Raw genomic sequence first — 23703 nt, 5'->3', positions numbered from 1 at the left:
TGATAATGTAATTCCCCCTTTGTGGGATCAATAAGGTGTCATTCTGTTCTGTTGAGCACTCATGTGATGCAGCTGTGTGAAGCAAATGAAAAAAACGAAGATAAAAGGGAATCCTGTTGATTATGATGACTCTTGACTCTTTTGAATATGAAATTGGGTCATAGCCTCATGAAGAACGGAAACTCAGAAATTTCACAAAACTGTAACAGCAGATGGTAAGGAAGAGCGAAAGTTTCCTGAGTGTTTCAGGAATGATTGGTTCCAGTATGAGCAGAGGAAAACCCCCTTCAACAGTTTTCAATTTGCAGCCCACAGTCTCATCTTGTCCCAGCAACTGTTGGGTGAAGGTGCGGTACACTCTGGACAGGTCGCCAGTCTGTTGCAGGGCCACACAACCACACACACATTTGTACCTAAGGACAATTTAGAGCCACCAGTTTAAACCTATGAAGGCTTCTTTTGTGCCATGGGGGGAAGCCGAAGTGCCAGGAGAAAACCCAAACAAGCGCGTGGAGAACACGCAAACTCAAGAAAGGTCCCAGCATCAGTGCGAATCTCGACGCCACCTTGCAGCCCAAAATACAAGCCTGTCAGACCTAAATATGCCGCTGCTTGTGATAAGACAACTCTTTTTTCCTCACTCAGCGAGGACATTTCCACGTAGCTGCGTACAATAAAAGAACCCATTGTGAATAATTGAAAGACACAAAATGCATCACATATCTGCAAAGTCTTACACAGAGAAGGTCATTGCACCACGACTCGTTGAGAGTTTTAAGTTCAGGGTGAAAACAATGCCAACAATAGCTATTATTGATGGATTTCTTTGGAGCAGCTCAGGTTGTACACTCTTACAGCAGCAGTAAATAATGGCCTACATGAGTTCAAACAAATATACACCTTGGCTATCCGAAGATGCACAACCTCTTATTGTAATAGTAAAATCTGTCCAACACAAAATCAGTTTGCGCAGTTGTTAGACAGGACAAATAAAAAGTAAAGACCGACAAAGAATTTTAGTTAAGATAATAAAGGTTAGCAACTTTAGTTCTTGGTCACACCACTAATTCCTGTCTCGGTTTTTGTTTCCCATTTAATTCTTCTAAACATACAACTTGTTTTGTTGGATCATGATGCATTTATTTTCCATCAGCAAAGTCAATGGCGCACAAATCCATAAGAAAAGGACGAAACGATGGAAAAGATTACACAAAACTAACAATACAACAAACATGCATGTATTTTATATGGGTTAAGGGTTTTTGCTTGAACGATCTCTCATTATTGATTATTCTTTTCTTCCCTGCAGCCTGTTATGATTGATGGGAGGGTGAAAATGGGGCCACTTTGCAGTGAAGGGGGCGTGGATCAGTCGAGCATCCTGAAGTTACTGAAACTGGCAGCACGACATGCATGGCCAGCAGAGAAGGAAAACACGACAGCGCTCAAGCTCCAGAAACTGAGGAAAACCAGAGAGAGGATGAAGAGAGTAGATGTCTGTTCTGAGCTCTAAGTCTCTCATCAGCATTACGCGCAGGTTTTTACCCAGAAGTAATTGTGACAGTTTAAGGAAAAAAGTGTGAAGTAATGACAAAAAAGGATTTTCCTTTAACTTTTTTTTTTCTTTTAAGTTGAAACAGACCATGACGGCCATCAGCAACGTCTCCTTCCAGACCCCTGCAAAGGAACCACATTTGATTTAACTGAGCACCTACTAAACTGACAGATTGGGAGCTCAGGAACGTATTGTGTTTGCCGAGAACTGCAGAGGAGGGAAAATGTGTTATTTTTTTACATATGGTCTTTGCCTCCTAAAACATAGGAGTGCTCTGAGTAGGTTAGCACAAGTTTCACCTGCACACGCTCCAACTGTGACTTCAGAGGTCTCAGGAAAGCCAAGTGATCAGGGTCAACATTCCTCAAAAGTACATTTAACCTTTTTTATGGGGTCAACAGTTTCGTGAATTTCCAGTATCTTGTATTAACTCAGATAAATTCTTGAGAAGAGCAGAGCTCGCATGAGCAGGATTTCTTGTAATGAAATTTGCTCAACTAGAATTCCTGCCAAAGGTCTTTTAAAGGGGTTGTGTGCCTGAGAGCCTCACATCACAAAACCACACGTTTAGTCAAATATAATGCAATAAAGTGTTTTATTACATACAGTTTGTTCTTTCTAAGTACATTCTAGGAGTGAAAGAGTTCTGTCTGTCTGACCTGTTTTGGGAAAGTAAAATTACGGTGGCCCTGACGTGCAAATTAGCTCAACAAATCACTCAAGGCAAAAGCATTAAAGATCACAGCGATACAGCTCAATCCCCACTTGGAGTTAGGGAAGATCTAACCCTTGTGCTATCTTAGATGACCCCACCCTTACATTGACGTGTTCTCCCTACCATGACAAAGGTGGATAAAGGTGGAAAGATTTCATGTAATCCATGGACACCAGTGAAGATCACAAATCATTGAAGAAAAAAGGTTCAGCGCACTGTCTAGTGGGTCTAGATGACCCAACTCCCAATGTTCAATTGCCTAGGATAGCACAAGGGATAAGCATGGAAACTCCAGATGCTAAGAAAACCTCAGCTTGATTCTTTTTAGTTTTATGTTTAGATATGTTTATTCTTAAGTCAACTATCATTATTTTAACAAGAAAATCTTTCAAGAAATGGCAGAGCCACTCACACAAAGTACCAATGTGGATGACAATGTACCCATCGACAAGAGTGAATGATGAAGAAGGCGACTGTATGTCCATGAAGAAAATATGCCGACCTGTGACCACCAAATGCAACAGCAGCACAATTTCCCCGTCTGGCACTTAGCTTTGGTGCGCTCTTAACCACCTTAACCACCTTCTAAACCGCCTTAACCACCATCAGCGTTTTGGCTCTGGGGTCTCTTCACGTGATCCAAGGTCAACTCAAGCAAGCAATATGCCAGAGTCGTACCACCAAAGACCACAGACTATTTCCTGTTTCACTACTAAATATTTCAATCACATTTTCAAGATCTCTCCTTATAGAAATGACATGCTCCTAAATAACTTTTGGCTGTGAAGTGATGGGATGCTGTTAGGCAGAAACACCTGAGCTGCAAATGGGCCGTGTGAAGATTTATATAAAGATAAAGACGCAGAACTTTATTGAAACATACTTGTTGGAGAAATATGGATTCTATAAAAACAATTGTTCACTAAAAGAAAAGAAATCTCACCTTGATATTATGACCAGACTAAGTCGTATAAAGACTCCAAAAACAGGACGTTTATAGAAAATGCATATACAACAGGTGGAAAAGGTATTCAGGCTGGCTTGGAAAAGATTGCTGTCAAGAACATGAGCAGATATTGCAGTGAGTACATTTAGGATGCCCTTCCCTCAAAACGTCTGCTTAGGTTTTTCCTTTAATGTCTTTTATGCATTTTGACTCCTGAATTAGAAATGTTCCAGTAATTCAGCACAGATGTGCCTCGTGACAGGTTTTTGATTTCTTACCTCCTGATGACTGAGTGAGTCTGCTCTACTCTATAACTACATTACAGTAACCAAACAAAAACACTCAGGCAACAAATATGGCTTTAGTTACATGTTCTACGACCATAAAAACGAAAGCTGCCCTGCAAACTTGTGATAAATTAAAGGCTTTGCGGTGAGGAGAAAGTTGGAAGGTGAAGCTCTGCACTAAACTTTTCATCTGCATTCTTGCTCTCACCTATGACTATGAACAAGCAGTTGAGATCACGGACACGGTAACAACAGAACTGAAAAATAATTACAAATTCCACCCCAAATACCCCACAGTCTTGTGTGTTGAAGCAGCCATTTTTTGCAAAGAATACTACATAGTAAAATCCATTTGAAATCCGCAAAATTCTTATCAACAAGAAACTAAAGCAAAAAATGACTAGATCCCAATCATAGAAAGAAATCAGACTCTGACTCAGAATTCATTAAATGATGTTTAATACAAAAAACAAAAATGACACAAAGTGGGATAAGAAAAGAAACTGCAGAGTCTGCACATCAAATTAAGGCAGAAATACCAACAGACCTCAGTGTCAGAGCACCAGGGAGGCTCAGGAAGCATGAGGGATGCACCAACACTAAGGACCAAGTAGCTGTAGCTTATAGCCAGATTGCTATGTGCAGGCCGCTGTGCACTCTACCACAGATAGCCACAGGTCAGGAGGGTGTGGACATCCAGGAGGAGCTAACCTGCAAACCACAAGGAGGTGGTGAAAAAAATAAAACAAAACATCCAGTAAATACAAATAGGCATAAATATGTAAAGGCACAAAGCACTAGCTGTTAAACAAACTATGTCATTACCAATCAAAAAGGAAACTAAATACTGCTGAAATCCTCGGGGTTTTCCTGTGTGATTGACTAAAGAAAAAACATGCATTTCTCTAAGTCTTTTTGGTTAATCAAAATACAAATTAGATCAACTGCCGTTGAATTCCCAATCCCTACGAATCCATGCACTAATACCTAACAAGATACTAGATACCTACTTAAACATCTTTTTTAAATAAACAACATCCATCTTCCTCTCAGAAGAGTCTGGGAGGTGGGGGCAGCAGTCTAAGCAAAGATGATGGGTTCGATTCCCAAAGGCGGAAAAAACAATTAATGGCAATGGAAATGGGACAATTACCATAACACTGGTGAGCCATTAATAACAGTGAGGGTCCATGGGCGAGACCCTTACCGCTGCTGCCTACCTCACAACATGACAGACAATGAACCTTATGTCATGCCGGCTCAGACGTCAGCCGGCCAAACAAGGTCTGCGTCAGAAGCTGGGGGGGACCAGAGCATCCTGATGGAAAGTGCGCTACTGGAACAAGACGGAAATGGACTACACGTGAGAACAAGGTTCTGTTAGAATGCTACTACTCAAGTAATCCCACCCAGAGGGGTTACATGCAGAGAATGTGGAATGAATGGATGCTTCAAAACCCACAATCAAGCTAACTGGTAGCCCAATGCCAGACTGACAGAATGGTAATGGAGAACCAACCAGACATTGTAGTGGTGAATAAAGAACAGAGGAAAGCCGTTGTGGTGGATGTGGCAGTGCCAAGCGATGGGAACATCAGGAAGAAGGAACATGAGAAACTGGAGAAATACCAGGGACTCAGAGAAGAACTGGAGAAAGCCTGGAAAGTGAAGGTGACAGTGGTGCCTGTGGTAATTGGAGCACTCGGGGCAGTAACCCCCAAGCTGGAGGAGTGGCTACAACAGATACCTGGAAAGACCTCAGACCTCTCAGTCCAGAAAAGAGCAATGCTAGGAACAGCTAAGATGCTGCAGGACCCTCAAGCTCCCAGGCCTCTGGTGGAGGAACCGGGCTTGGGTGAGGAACCACCTGCAGAAGGGTGAGAGGGGCATTTTTTTTGTTTGTTTTTTTATATAAAAGTTTAAGATTAAAACCGTGTTGCTAAATATTTTTTTTATTCAAACTGTTGTTATTCAGGAGCAAACCAAAAAAAAAAACCTTTGAAAAAGCTAGTAGTAGTAGTTGAGTGGGACCTTAAAATCCACCTTGGGCGGTGTGATGACGTAGGGGACAGGACGCGTCCGACAGCTGCTCCGCAAAAACATCAGAAAAACTCACTTAAAGTTAGTAAGTAACAACTACTTATAAACTCGAATGCACAATAAGTGAGGGGATAATTATAAAAGAGGCCGATAAAACGAAAAAATGCCGAGACCGCAGGATAAAAACAACTCGACGGCAAAAGCTAATAGCTTAGCCGAGCAGCAAGCTAACGCCGGAGCAAACGTAACTCCGAGCGATCTATTGAAAGCCATCGCATCGCTTAAGACTGAAATGAAAGAGGACAACGAAGGAATACGACAGGACATTAATGCTTCACGTCAAGAGATGAGAAGCAAACTCGACAGTCTAAGCGAAGAAATGCACGGCATATCAGAGAGACTTGACGAGGCAGAGACGCGCGTGGGACATGTTGAGGACATGACGGTGGAGTTAACCCATGCGCTCACTCACTGCATCAAACAACAAAGAACCATGCAGTCTAAGCTGACGGATCTGGAATCTAGATCCAGAAGGAATAATATCAGACTGTTTGGAGTGGAAGAGGGAGCAGAGGGGCAGTCTATGCATCAGTTCATCACAAACCTCCTCAGAAAGGAGCTCTCCCTGCCAGCGGACTTTGCTTTTAAAATCCAACGTGCCCACCGAGCCCCCACATCCAGGTCAAGCCCCAACGCACCTCCAAGACCTATAATCATTAACTTCCAGGAATTCACAACCAAAGAGCAAATTTTGAAAGATGCGTGGAAAAAAGGAAGGATCAAGCTGAATGACAACATCATTTATTTTGATCATGACTATGCCACTGAGGTTGTCATGAAGCGCAGGGAGTACCAAGCAATAAAGAAGGCTCTGAAGGAAAAAGGAATACGCTTCCAAACCCCCTACACCAGCATACGGATTCATTGGCAGGACGGCGTTCGAACCTACAGCAGTGCACGTGCAGCGGGGCTCGAGCTGCACAAACGAGGGATTGAAGTGGAACTATCGGGAACGACAACGGAGGACACGGCGGAGCTTCGCCTGCAGGAGATCTTGGGATGGCAGCAGCAGAGTCGACGCCAGCAGGACAACAGACCCTCCACGTCACAAAGAGCGAAGAAAAAGTTGAAGGAATTCGAAAGGAACGACGGAGAGTGATCACGGAATCGTCAGAAGGCTGGCCTCTTCAATTCATTAGAATATAGGAGCGGCACCGGAAGCAGACGTAAGGACGTATACGCTGGACAATGTGGACAGGAGCGATCTTGTCGCTCTCAAAGTCCTTCTTAGGGCCCCTTCCCAACAGGAGGAACAACCCTGGATCTCCCAGCGGGGTCGAGGAGGGAAAGACACTCCCTCCAATGTGTGGAAGTTACGGGTACCGATTGGTACCGTTCGAAGGTTCTTTGTTCTTAAGTTTAAAACCTTTTTTTTTTTTTTTTTTTTTTTTTTTTTTTTTTTTTTTCTTGTTTTGTCCTATTGTGGGGTTCACGAATATTATCAACAAAATAAATGAGTGGACTGGGTAACTATAGAATAATCTCAGTAAATGTGAACGGTCTTGGCAACCCTGTAAAAAGAAGCAGAGTGCTAACAAAACTGAAAAAGGAAAAAGCACAGGTGATCTTCATGCAAGAAACACATCTGCCAAAAAGTGAACATGAAAAATTTAGTAAATTTGGGTACGAAAATTGTTTTTTCAGCTCTTACAAAAACAGCAGAAGGAGAGGTGTACTTACGTTAATATCAAATTCGGTCAACTTCGAAAAAGTTCAACAAGAGAGTGACAAAGACGGGAGATATGTCATTGTTAAAGGAAAGATCAATAATAACCTGGTTACACTAGTCAATGTGTACGCCCCCCCAGAAGGGAATCAGAAATTCTTTAAATTATTATTTGAGAAAGTAACTACTCTAAGTGAAGGAATTTTGATTTGGGGAGGAGATTGGAACACAGTTCTAGACCATTCAAAGGACACAACAAGCCTTAAGAAGCATAAGAGCATTAAATCAAGAAATCTCAACATTCTTATAAAAGACACCGAACTGTGTGACGTGTGGAGGGAACTACACCCATCAGAGAAAGATTATACTCACTACTCAGCAGCTCATAAAGTACATTCAAGAATAGATTTTTTTTTAGTGAATAAAATAGACAGATACAGAGTCCTGAACTGTAATATAGGAACAGCGGATATATCTGACCACAATTTCATATACCTAACTATGCATCTGGATAACCAACAAAGAACAGCATTGTGGAAAATGAATGTTGGCATCCTTAATAACGAAAACGTAGTGCAAGAGATTAAAACGGAAATTAAGGAGTGTATATTGATCAATAAGGATGACCAAATAGAACCAACAATAATTTGGGATACTGTAAAAGCAGTTATGAGGGGGAACATTATATCAAGGATGTCCCATTTAAATAAAAAAAAACGGTTAACACAAACTAAATTAGAACAGACACTCAGGAGCCTCGAGAAGCAACAACATTGGGACAAAAGTGAAGAGCTGGCAAAAAATATTAAAGAGATAAAAAACAAATTATCAGACTTAACAGTAGGAGAAATTGAAAAGAAATTAAGGTTCACAAAGCAAACCTTTTATGAATCAGGCCCCAAGGCAACCAAAATACTAGCAAAACGCTTAAGATCAATGAAGATGAAAAATCAAATTCACAAAATCAGAGACCCATACACCAATATCATACATTATGAACCAGACAAAATTCAAAAAACGTTTCTTGACTATTACAAAACCCTGTATAGCCAATCTAAACCAGTAGATGAAGAAGAAATCACCGACTCCCTGGCCAACTTAGATCTACCGTCTATTGGAACCATTCAAAATAAAACTTTAACCTCACCTATTACCAGAGAAGAACTCGACAAAGCTATAGGGAGACTGAAAAGTAATAAAAGCCCCGGAGGCGATGGTTATCCAAATGAATGGTACAAAATATTCAAAGAGGAACTCGCTCCTATATTATTAGAATCCTTCAATTGGACACTGAAAAATGCCAAACCCCCCCCATCATGGAAAGAAGCAATCATCTCTGTTCTACCAAAAGAAGGGAAAAATAAGGAGTACTGTGAGAGCTATCGCCCAATATCTATCTTAAATGTTGATTATAAAATATTTACATCAATAATTAGTAAAAGACTTGAACAATTCCTCCCTGATCTGATTGACGAGGACCAGACTGGTTTCATAAAGGGAAGACAGACACAAGACAATATTCGACGCACTATCCATGTAATAAACGAGGTCAATAAACTCAACATCCCAGCAGCTTTAATAAGCCTAGATGCTGAGAAGGCCTTCGACAGGGTCTGCTGGGACTTCCTCTTTGCAGTCCTGAGGAGAATGGGCTTTAACAATACATGTATCATGTATTTACAAGCTCTGTACCATAAGCCAGTGGGTAGAATTAAAATCAATGGAAATTTAACAGATAGCTTTGAACTGTTTAGAGGAACGAGACAGGGATGCTGTTTGAGCCCATCCCTTTTTGCTTTATTTATTGAACCTTTGGCTCAGTATATAAGACAGAGTGAAGATCTAAAAGGGGTGACAATAGCAAAGCAAGAACAAAAGATAGGACTTTTTGCAGATGACATTATTGTATATTTACAGAATCCAGATACCGCATTGCCAAAACTATTGGACATCTTAAAAGATTACGGACGTAAATCAGGATATAAATTAAATATCTCCAAGACTCAAATACTAACCATAAACTACAAACCAGCTGAACCACTCAGACAAAAATTTAAACTGCAATGGGACTCTGAAAATATAAAATACTTAGGAGTCTACTTGACAACAAAACTGAACACATTGAAAGACATTAATTACAGTAGAATCAGCGATACAATAAGAAGGGACTTAACAAAATGGACCACCTTAACCATGGATCTCAGCTCAAGAATAGAGGTTGTAAAAATGAATGTGCTGCCCAGACTGCTGTATTTATTTCTCGCATTACCGGTACATATCCCAGATGAACAATTTGTTAAATGGAACAAACAATTAATTAGATTTATTTGGAATGGGAAAAAACCTAGGGTAAGGCTGAAAACACTTCAGTTAGAAAAAGCAAAGGGGGGACTAGCGTTACCAAGTCTCCAAGAATATTATCTGGCAGCCCAGTTAAGAAGCATAATATATTGGTGTTCAGCAGATTACCATTCTAAATGGAAACAAATTGAGCTTGACTATGGTTCTTGCCCGCCCCAGGCAAGACTGGGGGAAAAAATACAAGTAGTAACTACAGAACAGAACCCCATAGTGGAGTTTGTAATCAAAACCTGGTGGGAGGTGGTTAATAAATATAAATTGGGTAACAACCACAAAATACTTATATGGCCTTCACACTCTACTGGATTCAAAGCCGGACAGCTAGACAATACATTTAAGAAATGGAGAGTTAGAGGATTGACTGCAATATGTACATTAACAGAGGGGAACATTTTTAAAACATTTGAAAAGCTCAAAGAAGAGTTCGAACTGGAAAACACAGACTTATTTAGGTACTTTCAACTAAGAAACTTTTACAGTGAAGAGGTAAAACGCTCAATTACACAGGAAGGCAGTGATGTGATAGAAATGGTGTCAGGAGCTTATAAGAAACTGCCTTCAAAGATGGTTTCCAAAATGTATAAATGTCTGTTGAAATGTAATGGTTTTGATTCATTGTACTTAAAACAGAAGTGGGAGTTAGAATTGCAGGTCAACTTATCAGAGGATGACTGGTATTCAATCTGTCAGCTACAACACAATTCAACAAGTTCCAGACAATGGAGAGAATTCGGGTGGAAAAATATAACAAGGTTCTTTATCAGCCCTCACCTAAAAAGCAAACAGCTGAGGACCCCACAACAATGCTGGAGGCTCTGTGGAGGCGGGAACGCCAATCACTCACACATCTTCTGGTCATGCAGTAAAGTTGTTCCCTTCTGGCAAAGCATCATTAAAGCTTTGCAGGAAATACTAGGGTATGGAATACCCGCTGACCCACGGATACTATTCCTAGGACTGTTCCCAACAGGAGTGATTCAAACAGGGGACGAGTACCTTTTGAAAGTCATGATCATGGCCTGCAAAAAAGCCATAACAAGAAATTGGCTTAAAAGTGAACCACCAAGACTGGATCAATGGACAGGCATTATGGAAGAGATCTGTTCTATGGAAAAAATGACATTTCACTTACGCTTGAAAGCTGATAAATTTCAACTCCACTGGAGGAAATGGAGGCAATATGCACCCCGCTCAGATCTTCAAACTCAAAACTAACTTTTGTTTTACCCCACCTGTTCGACTTTGCTTGTTTGCTTTATTTATTTATTTTTTTTATTCTATTATATTTCTTTATTTGATTATGTTCTCCCATTTTGATTTGATTGTAATTTAAAAGTGCAAAACGAAAAATAAAAAGTTAAAAAAAAAAAAATCCACCTTGGGCAGGAGCACTCCACCCACCCAGAGTAGACAAACTACCTCTCTCCAATCAAGAACCATGGCCTCAGATTTAGTGGTGCTGACCCTCATCCCAGCTGTTTCACACTTGGCCGCAAACCGTCCCAATGCACGCTGGAGGTCCCGGCTCGATGAAACCAACAGGACAACATCATCTGCAAAGATCAGAGAGGAAATCCTGTGGTCCACTAGGTTAATTTTTGATCAAAGGATCACAGGTTCAATTCCTCTCCATTCTTCAGTGTCCTTGGGCAAGTCACTGAACCCCACATTGGTTTTGGTGGTCCGGTTAGAACTGAGTGTGGCAGCGGAGCCGCCATCAGTGTGTGAATGTGTGTGTGGGTGAATGGGACTGTGATTAAAGTGATTTGGGACTTAAAGTAAGGTAGAAAATTGCCATTTAAGTATCAACTTTAATCAGACCAAACAGAGAAGTAAAAGAACAGAGAAGGTAGTGGGCTTTGAAAGAAATGTGCTGTGAGTTTAGACACAACGTTAAAATGGTTTTTGCTTCATTGTCTTTTCTCTACAGCTGGTTGTTGGGGGACAAAAGTAACATGTTTTACTGTTGTTTTTGCAAGCAATGTGGCTTTGCATGCCTGTAAGCTTGTCAAAGAATCCTTCCAAACAAACAGTTCATTCAGGCTTCAGTGATGAGAAGCCTATGTGCAGTTTAGCCCATCCCCATTATTACTGCGCATCAAACGGCCTTCATGTTTCCCAAAGATTCCTCTGGTAACTCGCTGTGAACCTTTGGAGACACATGGATGTTTGTCTGGGTTATGTGGGTTAATCTTAAAAGAATCCCAGCAGAATTTGTTTGTGACTGTGACAAACCACTTCCTCTGAGAGGTTTGGTCTGCGGCACCATCTGTTCTCTCAAGGAAACTGGATTCAACTTCTTTGGAAGCTGTTGTTCAGCAGCTGGGATTTGAACTGTGGTAATAACTTTGAGTTAAACACAGCTAAGTGCATCTGATGATTGTTAGGGGGAAATGAGAGATCATAATGTTTCCAGAGTGATCAATATTTGGTCCATAAGTTCTGATACATCTTTGTAGAAATACCCAGACAGGTTACCAACCTGAAGATTTTATCCAGACCCCATTTGCATCATTTCAGTAACTGATGGAAACTTTTTGTGATGGGACTTGGATCATTATGGATCCAGTTTTCTCACTTTGTGGCAAGTTTGCTTGAAACAAAGAGGAACGAGTGTGAAAACGACTGCAGCTTGTTGTGTGTAAAGAGACCACAGGCAGATGACAGACTGAGAATCTAATCATATAATGCATGGAAAATCAGAACTGTTGGGATAAAAGAACAAGATCCATAATGAAGTATGTGAGCCATGCAAACACAAACCATCATTCAAGGATGAAATCAGGAGCGTGGAGGTCATGCTAACTCTTCTGCTAATGTGTACGACTGAGTACTGGCTCAAAGCGGAGACGAGACTCTTTCATCCAAATGAATTCAAACTTCTCATCACTTCTCATTACATTCCCATGTCCCACAAATGAAGCCGCACACAAGCTCCAGTTTAGAGGCTTAAACTCTTGCAGACAGCAAAACGACGAATAACTCCAGGATTACCCAATATTTTCAGATGCGTTATAAAACATGACGCACGTTTATTATGGTGTCGGCTCAATTGCTCTGGGGCTGATATTGAGTAAGAAAGGGTGACTTTAAAATAATTAGGAAGGGGGTCATGGGGTGAAGCATGAAGGGCTGGGGGAGGGTTTCCAGGAAATTAAGACAGAGGCAACAGTGAACCATGAGGAGAGACAGGCGGATGATGGAGACAGGGGACAGAGGAGGAGAAGGGGATAAACCAAAACCATATGCTGGCTGAATCTCCAGTATTGTTCCTAACTCAAACCAGCTGGTTGCTTTTGGCTTGTCCATAAAAATAAACATTTCCTCAATGACCATGAGATACACAGGCCTGTTAGCTATTAGCAAACATCTCTTGCACCTCTCAGCTTGATTGTAGCGTACAGCTACGAACTGAAAGGTATTTACATGCAAAAAGGTGCTATAACCCCTTCAAAACAAACATACAGACAAGAGAAGCTATGTTTGTGGGACACTTTTTTTGTTGTTGTTGCTGGTTGACCCATGCTTACCAGCTCAAAAGACAAAACCCCCAGAGCAAGAATATCAGCTCTTCTGAAGCTGAATCTAACATTTGATCTGTTTGACACAGAATTCATAAATGAAGTCAAGCTGTTTGTGGATTAGCACTTTAAAGGAGTCCTCTGGCTGAACACAGCTGGGTCAAGATGAAGAGTATCCAGGGTCAACAGTCCAGAGTAATGGAGTGTGTGGAAAATAAGTGAGTGCAGGCAGGTTAGAATGGGTGGAGAAAAGTGTGATGCGCGATAGAAAAGTTTCTGCTCAAATGAAAGAAAAGGTGTAGAAAACTGTGATGAGACCAGCCATGTTGTTCAGCATAGAGACAGTAACACTGAGGAAAAGACATGAAGCAGAGCTGGAGGCAGCAGAGATGAAGATGCTGAGGTTCTCTTTGGGAGGGACCAGGATGGATCAGGAATGAGGACATCAGAGGGACAGCACATGATAGAGGTTTTGAAGATGAAGACAGAGAGGCCGAGCTGAGATGGTTCAGACATGTCCAGAGGAGAGACAGTGAATATCTTGGTAGAGGGATGCTGAGTCTGGAAATGTAAGAGGTCTAGAGGAAGACCAAAGAGGAGGTTTATGGATGCAGTGAATGAAGACATATCTGGTGTTGGAGGAGAGGATGCAGAAGACAGGGTTAGATGGAGGAAGCTGATTTGCTGAAGGGAAAAGCCGAAAGAAAAAGAAGAGGAAGGTGTCATGAGTCTGAGCCCTGAGTCAGGAGATAAACGCAAAGACCAAATTATAAATCAATTCTGAAGTATTTCTAATTTACAAGTTACAACGTTTTGTCACAGTATCCAAGCAGAAAGACTGATCGGTAATGTCCTGCAAAGCAAAACTGCTGTGTAAAAGTTAAATCTTGTGTTCTTCAAAAGCTTTTAGAAAATTCTTAAACATTTTGCTGCAACCATCTTTCCTGAAGGTGCAGCAGGCAAATTGGCAGCAGTTCTTTTCAGTAGTATGAGGTTTTAAGCTGTTGTTTGGTTTGTTTTGGGTATTGTGTTTTCACAGATACAGCTGTCTTCACTTAGGTTAGTCATCCTCAGTGTGTTTAGGGGCTTGGTTTTCAGGTCAGCTTTGCCAGCTTACTTACTGATCTCCCTTTTTTTGTTGCTCCCTTGTATCTCCCGCAGCATCAGATTCTGACAAATAATTTAGAAATGCCTTCAAAGCCATGTTCTTTATGGGAACTGAAACTTTTGGAGGCTTTTCCTTTCACCACCTAATCCTGACCAAGTCTGATCTCACCTGACCAAATGATAGATTTCCAGAAAAAATCTTCAAATTCCTGCAAACAGGTAAACTTGAACTTTTTGATGTTTGCAACAGTGACATGAAGTTTTTCATTTATTCAGGTGACATTGTCTTGTTGAGTTGAGTCATAGCATCTACTGAAGCAGCCACTTGATGAAACGTTTCAAGAAAGACAATTCCATGTTGTCTTAGCTCAACTTCAATACAACAGTGTTTGGAGTTACTAAGACAAAAGTCATGTATTCCAGTAGTTATTGCAAAAAAGTAATAACTACTGGAATACATGTAAAGATGTACAACGCATTAAAGTTGAGTACTATTTCACTCTTTCAGTTACTTTTGTATAAAAACAGACTTACCAACATTCATTCATTCATCTTCTAAACCGTTTAGTCCCTTTCGGGGTCACAGGGCTGCTGGAGCCTATCCCGGCCACTCGTTGGTGAAGGCTGGGGACATCCTGGACAGGTCGCCAGTCTGTCGCAGGGCCACAATCACACACCAATGCACACCTAGGGACAATTTAGAGTAAGTAACAAAGTAACCAACTGATTTTGGACGGTGGGAGGAAGCCAGCGTCTCTGGAGGAAACCCACGCATGCATGGGGAGAACATGCAAACTCCACACAGAAAGGTCCCCCATTGGAGCTCTGTTTCAGGTCTTGAACCAGGGCCTTCTTGCTGTGAGGATAGCGCGCTAACCACTGTGCCACCGTTCAACAAATGTATTTTTAGATGAACATCAGTCTAGAGAAACTAGTGGAAATGAAAGAAACTAGCTCAGTCGATATCAACTTCATCCAACATGAAACAGGCCCTGAAGGTCTCAGGCAACAAAGAAGCATCTCACATGTTTAAAAAACCAGAGACGATAACAAAAGGTCCAATATCCGCTTGGATGAGGATGAATGACAAAGGGAGAAGTCTTCTGGTGTCCGTATGTTTCCCACCATCAAGTTGTGTGTCGGACTGAACTGCTCGCTCTGGAGTAGGACCATACTCATCTGCCTGGACAAGCCTGGGTGGCTTTGATGGACAGTGTTCTTCCTGCTAGTTCACTGTCTGCTCATCACTGTTCACTTTTATTTTAACACATCGGACATGAATGCAGATGGGACTGTTTTATGTGAGTATGTCTGTGCCCTCTAAAGTGAAAGCAGGGTCAGTTCAGATCAGCCAATGAGCTTCTGCCTTTCCCCCAGCAGGCTTTGCTCCCGTTGGTGCCAAGCAAAACAAACCACACTGTCAGAAAAAAGGGTACGGTTGGGGTACGTTTGTGAACACTTAGGGTACAAATGGTGAATTTGTACCCTAAGTGAGTCATAATTACACCTTAAGGGAACTCATATGTACCATTTAAGGATAAAAAAGGTACAAATATGTTTCAAACCATCAGAGGGCCCATATTTGGACCCTTTATTCCACAAACAAAGGTACAATCACTTGTGTGACAAAAGTAATAATTCAAAGTGTATGAAACGTCACCCAAAATCATTTAATACGTTGTTGGTTATTTATTTAAATAACCAAATATATTTAAGAGACCACACATCTTTTATGACTAGTTCTGAACAGTACACAAGCAAATTATATTTTATTGATTGTGCAGAGCATCAAGATAATAACTTTTAAACATGTATTAGTGTGAGCCTGTTTTTTTTTACTTATATATAAGTAAAAATATACTTATAGTTAATTTAGAGCAAAAGCACAATGTAGACAAAATTATTTGATGTTTTTCACCTTATATGGTGTACTTTAACTTGGCCTAAGTTCAATTTAAATTTCTAGTTTTTGAGCTGTTAATTTAAGTTATTTTTTTTCTAATCATGCATTCTCATAAAAAAGTAAATTTCTCTGTTACTACGATACATTAAGTGTACATATTAGTACCTTTTAGCTTTTGTACCTACACAGGAAAAATGAGAGAGTACTTTTTTCGGAGTTACCATCAGTAATTTTTATTTAAGTAGGTCTAAAAACGTAGAGGAAATATGTTGGAGTAAACCAGCGAGACCACGCCCACTCTACTTTCTTAAGTTTCGTTTCTTCCGCCATTTTGTTATCCCGCAGCGGCCGGAGGAAGATAGAGGCTGTGACTGAGGTAAGTCTGCTAATTGCTCAAGAATAAGTTGGAAACTTGTTTTAAGCGGGTTCGGTTATTTTATCTGTAAGGAATAACTTTTGTGTAGAGGAATGCTGCTATTCCACCGTGTATGTGCCTGTGAGGAGATTGAAAACTACGAGCAGGAGTTTGCTAACGGTTAGCCTCAGCCGTTTGAAGTTCAGCTAAATGCAGCCATTAAATAAATTAAGCTGTTGTTTTTATTGGTGTTGTACCGCGTTCCGTTAAATACATTGAAATATATACATTTTTTCACAAGATAATTCTGTCGCCGTTTTACCGATGTACGCTGTCGTTGATGCACCGGTTGTTGTTGCCTACCCCCCCCCCCTTTTTTTCTTTCTTTCTGTCTTTCTTAATAAGGAAGCCAGCTACTTTTGAAACGACCAGCTCCATAATTCCTACTGATATTTATCAGGTCCGTCGAATTCAATGCGTTAATCATTTTAATCTGTAATGTGTAGGAGTCCAAAAACGTGTTGTTTTTTTTTTGCACCGCAGTATGGCGGTCCTTCCCATTTATATGTCAGCCTGCCTTAACTGCTGTGCGCGCGCAGCCACCATTTCTCGAATGCAAGACAGTGACAGACTGTTTAGGTTGTCATGATCGCTCATTGTTGGTCAAGCGAAGTTTACACTGTGTTGTTGATTTTGAACATTCTCCTGCAGAGATTATTTTTTTTAAATGGAGGTCCGTGATTCTAGATACTCGTCACGATTTCCCATACCAAAAACTCATCTATAAACCAGGAAAAAATAAAAAAATTTAAATGAACTTCCAAGAAATAAATCTGTAGGTCCTTAGAAGCCAGTGCATTGTTGTCAGTGTTTTTTTTAGCAGTTCTGCAAATTCTGCAACATTGCTGTGGCAGCTAGTGTGAACTGTATATTTGCCATTACTATTTTAAAATGTATTAATTCATTTGTAACAGGACTTAGATCTGAATAAATGCTGTGTTGGTACCTTTTGGTGTTGTAATGTTTTTTCTTTTTTGTAATATATTATTTTTTTTCCCACCAGGAAAGATGCAAGCTGTGCATGAACATGTCGAACGCCAAAAAAAAAATGTTTTTAAGTTCAGCTGACCTTCAAATCCTTTTGGGAATGCGGTGAGTGGAAACATCACAATTTCCAGCATTTTCTTTACAGGAATCAGTCAACTTTGTGGATAAACTGTCAGCTGTGATGCAAACAGATTTTTTTAATTGCTTTTTAATTTAAAGATAATTTCTGTGCTGTATTCTAAACATAATTTTGCTGTGTTCACAGCTGTCCAAAAGTTCAACATCACAACCTTGGACTTGAAAGTGTTTGATGACTCAAAGACAGAAGTTGATGAGCAGGTTTTTGATCTCCTGTTGAAAAACCCAAACCTTGGTGTGTTGGAAATTTGTCTGGCCGAAGATACAAATCCAGAAGGTGAAGTTTTTCTTTTAAATTGTAATTTATCTATTTTGTTTTGAATGGTTTTGGGTAAATTCCCCTTTGATGCCTGAATTTATTTCCAAGGGAAATAATCTGTGTTTTTGCTTTCAAGTACATGCTAAATTAAGAACATTTTTGAGCTGAAGAGTTTTGATTGTATATTTGCATCAATAGGAGTCTGAGGGTTAATGATTGATTTGACAGGATAGTGTGGGGAACAAAACACGGGCAAATAAGTATGAGTTTTATATCCTATTGCTGTCTTAGACAAGATAATAAATCGGCTAAACTGTTAAGTCGGTCAGTATTTAAGAATCTTTGTTTTTACTTTTTTTGTTTTTGCTATCATACTAATTAAAATATTACAGTAACTGAAAGCTTCAATACTTTGACAGATCAGCCGAGTTGTCTTGCATAGAGCTGCAATACCAGTTCAAGTGGAGATACTGAAGTGGACTCAGATGACACAATAATATTACAACACAGTCCTACAACAAGACGAAGAGTTGAAGACACCTCTCTGGCCAAAGTAAGTAAATAATCTTTTCACAAAGTCATTTCAAGCATTCAAAGTCAGGCTGTCTTTCCAATTCAGTTTAGTTGTCAAACAGTGCAGTGAGGCAGATCATCCAAACTAGTTTAAAGTTTTCTAGGGAAACGGCAGATTGCACCGAGTAAGTCACAACACATTGAATACATTCTGGAATACTGTCCTCATCATACAAACATATAATTCTTCTGTATTTCCTTCAACAAAGCTCTGCATAATTAACAAGATATTGACTATACGGGCGACAGTGGCTCAGGTGGTTGAGCGGGTCGTCCAATGACCGAAGGGTTGGCGGTTCGATCCCCGCTCCCACCAGCCAAAAAATGTTGTTGTGTCCTTGGGGAAGACACTTCACCCTCCTTCACTTCACATTCCTTGTGTGAATGTGCATGAATGATCCCGGTGATGGTCAGAGGGCCGTAGGCGCGAACTGGCAGCCACGCCTCTGTCAGTCTGCCCCAGGGCAGCTGTGGCTACAACCATAGCTTACCATCACCATGTATGAATGAGGAGTGAATGAATAATGGACACACTGTAAGCGCTTTGAGTGTCTTGAAAAGCGCAGATAAATCCAATCCATTATTATTATACAAAGACAGACATTGATTATGCAGTTTTTTGAGGGGGAAAAATGTTTTCTGGGACATGGTTTCTGCAGTTCAATTGGAATTCACCTTCAAGTTCTCGACAGGACTGTTTTGCAGAGTTAACCGGCCTTAACTTCCCATCATGCCATTGTTTACGCTCCCGATACCTTACAGTCCCTCACAACCCCCAAGCAACAGAATTGGCGTGCAATATTGGAGCTATCCAGCCTTATAGATGTGAGCCAGATGCCAACTCAGACGAGGAGAATGAAGACAAGCGGAGCAGGGAGCTTGTGGCCTGCCAAATGTAGCTTGTACGTAACAACTACAAGCTTTCTCAAATTACATCTTTTCATCTGCTCCTGATTCATCCCAATTTGAGAAAATAAATATTCAGAAACACAGTTTTATTCTTAAATCTTATAACAATATGTCATCATAAAAATGCTACATTTTAAAAAATAACTTTCATTGGAGTGGGTCCCCCATTTTTAACATGTCGCAGTATTTTTCTCATGATGGGCACGTTTAAAAGAACACGTTTGAAACTGCACATCTGAGTATTCACTCAAATTGGGATGAATCAGGAACAGACAAAATAAATGCAGTTTGAGGAAGCTCTCTATTGTGACGCACCACATGAAATGAGGTGGGTCCGAGTCCCTCTGCTCTGCTCTATTCTGATGCGTCCACTTGCAGACAAACAGATCCATTAACATCTTCATCATACTTGTCTGAGCTTGATCTAAACTATGGCCGGAAAGCTTCAATATTGGTCACCATTTTGCTTTCACCACTAATGTTAGTTTTAGGTTGGAAGGACTGTAAGCTAGAGGGAGAGGGCGTAAACAAAGGGATGTTCGGACATCAGCAGAGGGTGACTACTGTGTCAATAGCCCCGCCTACAACTCAGAAGTTAATTTCTTATCAACTCCAAACCACTCTGCACAAACTGTCTTTAAACATCATCTCAAAGTGCTTTAACCCCAGTAATCAGTGCTTGCAGTTGTATTTTTTATTATTAGTATGGACTTTTAAATTTGATCCAATAGGTGGTTGCTGTCATTGGTGAGGATGCATCATCCGTTGAAGGTCATGTGAATGTCCTGCATATCCAGTACAGCAAGGTGCGAGAGGATATACTAAAGAAGTACCCTTTCTTGAAGACAACCTCAGGGGTCAGTGACATTTTAAATCAGTTCTCAGCTTAAAATACATTTTGAATGTCAATATAAGCTGAGACATCTGCTAAAATGATCATTAACAGCTTTAACTCAATTGTAAAAACATTGTAATTTTCTAAACCCATATATAAATATATAGTCATTCAAGCCAAGTAATATTTATACAATGAGATCACTAAAGGGAAATGGTAACAAAGAATATTAGAATGTTTTATGTCTTTTGTTTGTTTTAAAGTGAATGATTAATTTTCTAATTTTTTTCAATTTTCAGTTGTTTGATGTTGACCGAATGCATCCATCACATGTCAGTTTAAGCCAGCGCTTCAAGGACGGCGTTTACCAGTATTGTGCCAAAGGTGCTTGAGCTTGTTCAAAGAAAAGCTCCATTAGCCAAAGTCTCCAAAGAAGCAAGAGAAGAGATGCTTGCAGAGGATCTACTAGGTATTGACATAAACGTAATCCTTGGTAATCTTTAGTGTGTTTTATAGTTCTTCTTTTTAGAATTCGTATCAATATTATCTTATCACATTTATGCATTTTATTATTTAAATTATGCATTTAAACTTGGTTCTGAGTTTACTTTTTTATTATCTATTTTTAGAAAATGTAGAATGCAGTAGAAAGATGTACTTAAAATGAGGTCTAGTGCTTCTTTTGTTAATGTCACAAGTTTTATTTCATGGTTTAAAAATGGTAACTGAAGTGCTATGTGCTGTTTACAATTGATCAAATGTTAAGGTTATAGTTACAATGAATGCAATGTGAACTGAAGGAAAAATATAGATTTTTCATTATTGTAAAACTGCTAATAATTGTAAATATATGCATCCTGTTGTGACACTGTACATACTGTGAAATGTCAGATTTGTAATTGTTTTGAATGTTTAATAAATGATATAAACAGTATACTGGTCTTTTAATGTGCTGTATCTGGTACAAATTTGCCATCAAAGGGTACAAAAGGCTTGTCACTGGGGCAGTACCCTTAAAAGAACAAATTTGTACCTTTTTTAAAGGTACATTATGGTACCATAGCACTATAAGGTACAATTTAGTCCACAGAGGTACATATTTGCCTTTGAAAGGTACATACTGAAAGGGTACAGATACGCACCTATATAAAAGGGTACAACATTTGTACCCTTGAGGGTACTGCCCCAGTGACAAGCCATTGTACCTCTAAAGGTACAAATTTTGCACATTTTTTCTGACAGTGCAGGGCTTTGGACTTGGAGAGGCCATATCCTGCTGCCTCACATGTCCTGCTGCCTCAAAGGCTGTTGGTGTGCTCGTGCGTGTAAATGAGTGCAGGTTTTTAGGGCAACCAAGTCGATCTGCATGCAGCCCCAAGTTTGAGTGAGACTTCCAAAATCCTTGCTGTAAAATAGTAGATGGGAGTAAATATGACCAACATGGTCACATCCCTTTACAGTCCTGAATGAAGCTTTTTTGATGGATTGTTTCTGACCCTCAGGTGAACTTTATCCTTTACAAATGTAAACAGTGCAGTCAGTATATTGTTTTTCTCTGACAACACGTCCACTGTGTCAGAAGACAGAAGTCATGAAAAACATCTCCTGACTTAACGGCGAGCATTTTTCCCAGTCGAAGCCCTGTAAACATCCTGCGGCATGAATGTACTGGGAAACATAACCTCAGTGTGAAAACACTGCACACACTGAGGCCTGCCTATGGAAGGGTGCTTATTATGCAAACACCAGCAGTTGTTTATGAAAAGAATTTCTGTGTTGCAATCCAACAAAGAACCTGTTTTGTTTTGGGTTTTTTGCATAATTTGTCTCGAAAATTGTGGCCAATGCATCCTTTTTTATCTGACTTATGTTCCAAAACAAAGCTTTTTGTTGTACTCTCTATTACAGATTTCTTCTTATTATTAGAAATGGCTTACACTAACTAAGCCAAGACGTTGTTCTACCAAAAATACCCCAAAAAGTTTAATTCCGTGTGCTCCACACAGAGAAAAGATCGACCAGCTTCAAGAAGAGCTGCTGGGTACTCAGCTAGTGTCAGCGCGTGCTTGAGAGGCTCAAGAAGGAAAATAAAGAGTTAAGGAAAGTGGTTCTTCAGAGAGATGATAAAGGGATTCACCAAAGGAAAGGAAAGAAGTTTCTGTCAGTGTGCTTTGATTGAGAACCTGGCATTAGGAGAAGAATCTTCCTGCTTTAGTCATGTGCATAGAAATGGCACATTCATGTTCCTCAGAAAAGCTAAAACGGAAAGGAAAGACCAGACATTCTCCACTGACAACAAACCGCTGACTGTCTTTTCCTTCTGGAACAAACTCTCCTACTTCCAGGCTGGTTTCCTGTGGAAATACAGTAGAAGCTCAGACAGTTTAGGAAGCACACATCACAAGAAAGAACACTCGTGGTGTCTTAATTCTGCTTTCCACTCAAAATAAAGGGAATTATAAGCTACTTCCATCTCAATCAAATATTAGTGGCCAACGTGCATTTATCAGTAGTAAAGTTTGCATTTGGCAAAAAGATCTTCTGCAAATAGACTCAGAGACATCCTGGACTCTGGCTCAGAGTTTTGTTGGCAAGAAGGAGGAAAGCTTCCTGTTGTTATTTAAATGTAACCATGTGTCCAAAAAAATATGTGTGGTAGAAACTCTGGAAGGGCAGATCCCTGTATTCTGCCTCCCTTGTGTGGTACAAATCTCAGAAATAATCTTCACTTATCAAACGCCAGGCTTTAGTCAGACGAGGGCTTTTGCAGCAAACATTCAGTAAAGAAAATAATGGCTTTTTTTAGGGTCTTTTCTTATGATTAAACATTGTACAAAATTGAAAAATGTGTTTTTTTTTCCTTTGTTTCTATTTTTCATTTTCAGAATATCAAACCTAGGAACTTTACTAATAATTACCTAATGTGACATGTCCAATTTCATATCATAGTTTCATCATCTTATTTAAAACGAGCAGGAGCAATAGAGACTGTAGTCATTTGTGGGCACCAGTGGCTCAGGAGTTAATGGCATGGACCTTCGGCTGGAGAATCCCTCGTTGAGGTCTTGCGACCAGCAATACTGGTTGGGGCAGATGCCCAGAACTGTTTGCCCCTGTCATGGTTGAGCATTGTCCTTGTCCTCAGTTGCTCCAGTGGAGCTCCTCAGTGATCACAGGTGGATCTTTGGTTGTTGTGAGCAGCTTCAACCTTTACGCTACACACTAAATGGGCATTTGCTGTCCACAGTATTCACACTGGACAAGCAGGGAGGGGCTTCTTTTTCTATTTACCAGGGCGCATCCATCATTTACAGTTGTAAGATTCAAGGTGCAAAATGTGGAAGCGGTGAAAGTCTGGGAAATCTTGCTCCATGCTTTTTCTTTCACAGCTTTATTGCGATATATAAAAGACTTACTGTCATAGAA

The 23703-nt window shown here is 40.2% G+C and overlaps 2 long non-coding RNA genes across 2 annotated transcripts; both read left to right on the top strand.

Moving 5' to 3' along the window:
* Nucleotides 1–16399: 16399 nt before the first annotated feature.
* On the top strand, nt 16400–17977 carry LOC144991831 (uncharacterized). The gene is made up of 3 exons (XR_013655467.1): nt 16400–16537; nt 17580–17668; nt 17829–17977. It is a non-coding gene; the product is annotated as an uncharacterized LOC144991831 (long non-coding RNA).
* Nucleotides 17978–18374: 397 nt separating this feature from the next.
* LOC144991830 (uncharacterized) lies at nt 18375–20714 on the top strand. Its single transcript, XR_013655465.1, has 3 exons — nt 18375–18513; nt 20174–20299; nt 20577–20714. It is a non-coding gene; the product is annotated as an uncharacterized LOC144991830 (long non-coding RNA).
* The last annotated feature ends 2989 nt before the right edge of the window (nt 20715–23703 follow it).

Source organism: Oryzias latipes, chromosome 4, assembly GCF_053564925.1.
Source record: "Oryzias latipes strain Hd-rR chromosome 4, Olatipes_Hd-rR_3.1".
Lineage (NCBI taxonomy): Eukaryota > Metazoa > Chordata > Actinopteri > Beloniformes > Adrianichthyidae > Oryzias > Oryzias latipes.
This window is presented reverse-complemented; position numbering and strand designations above follow the sequence as displayed.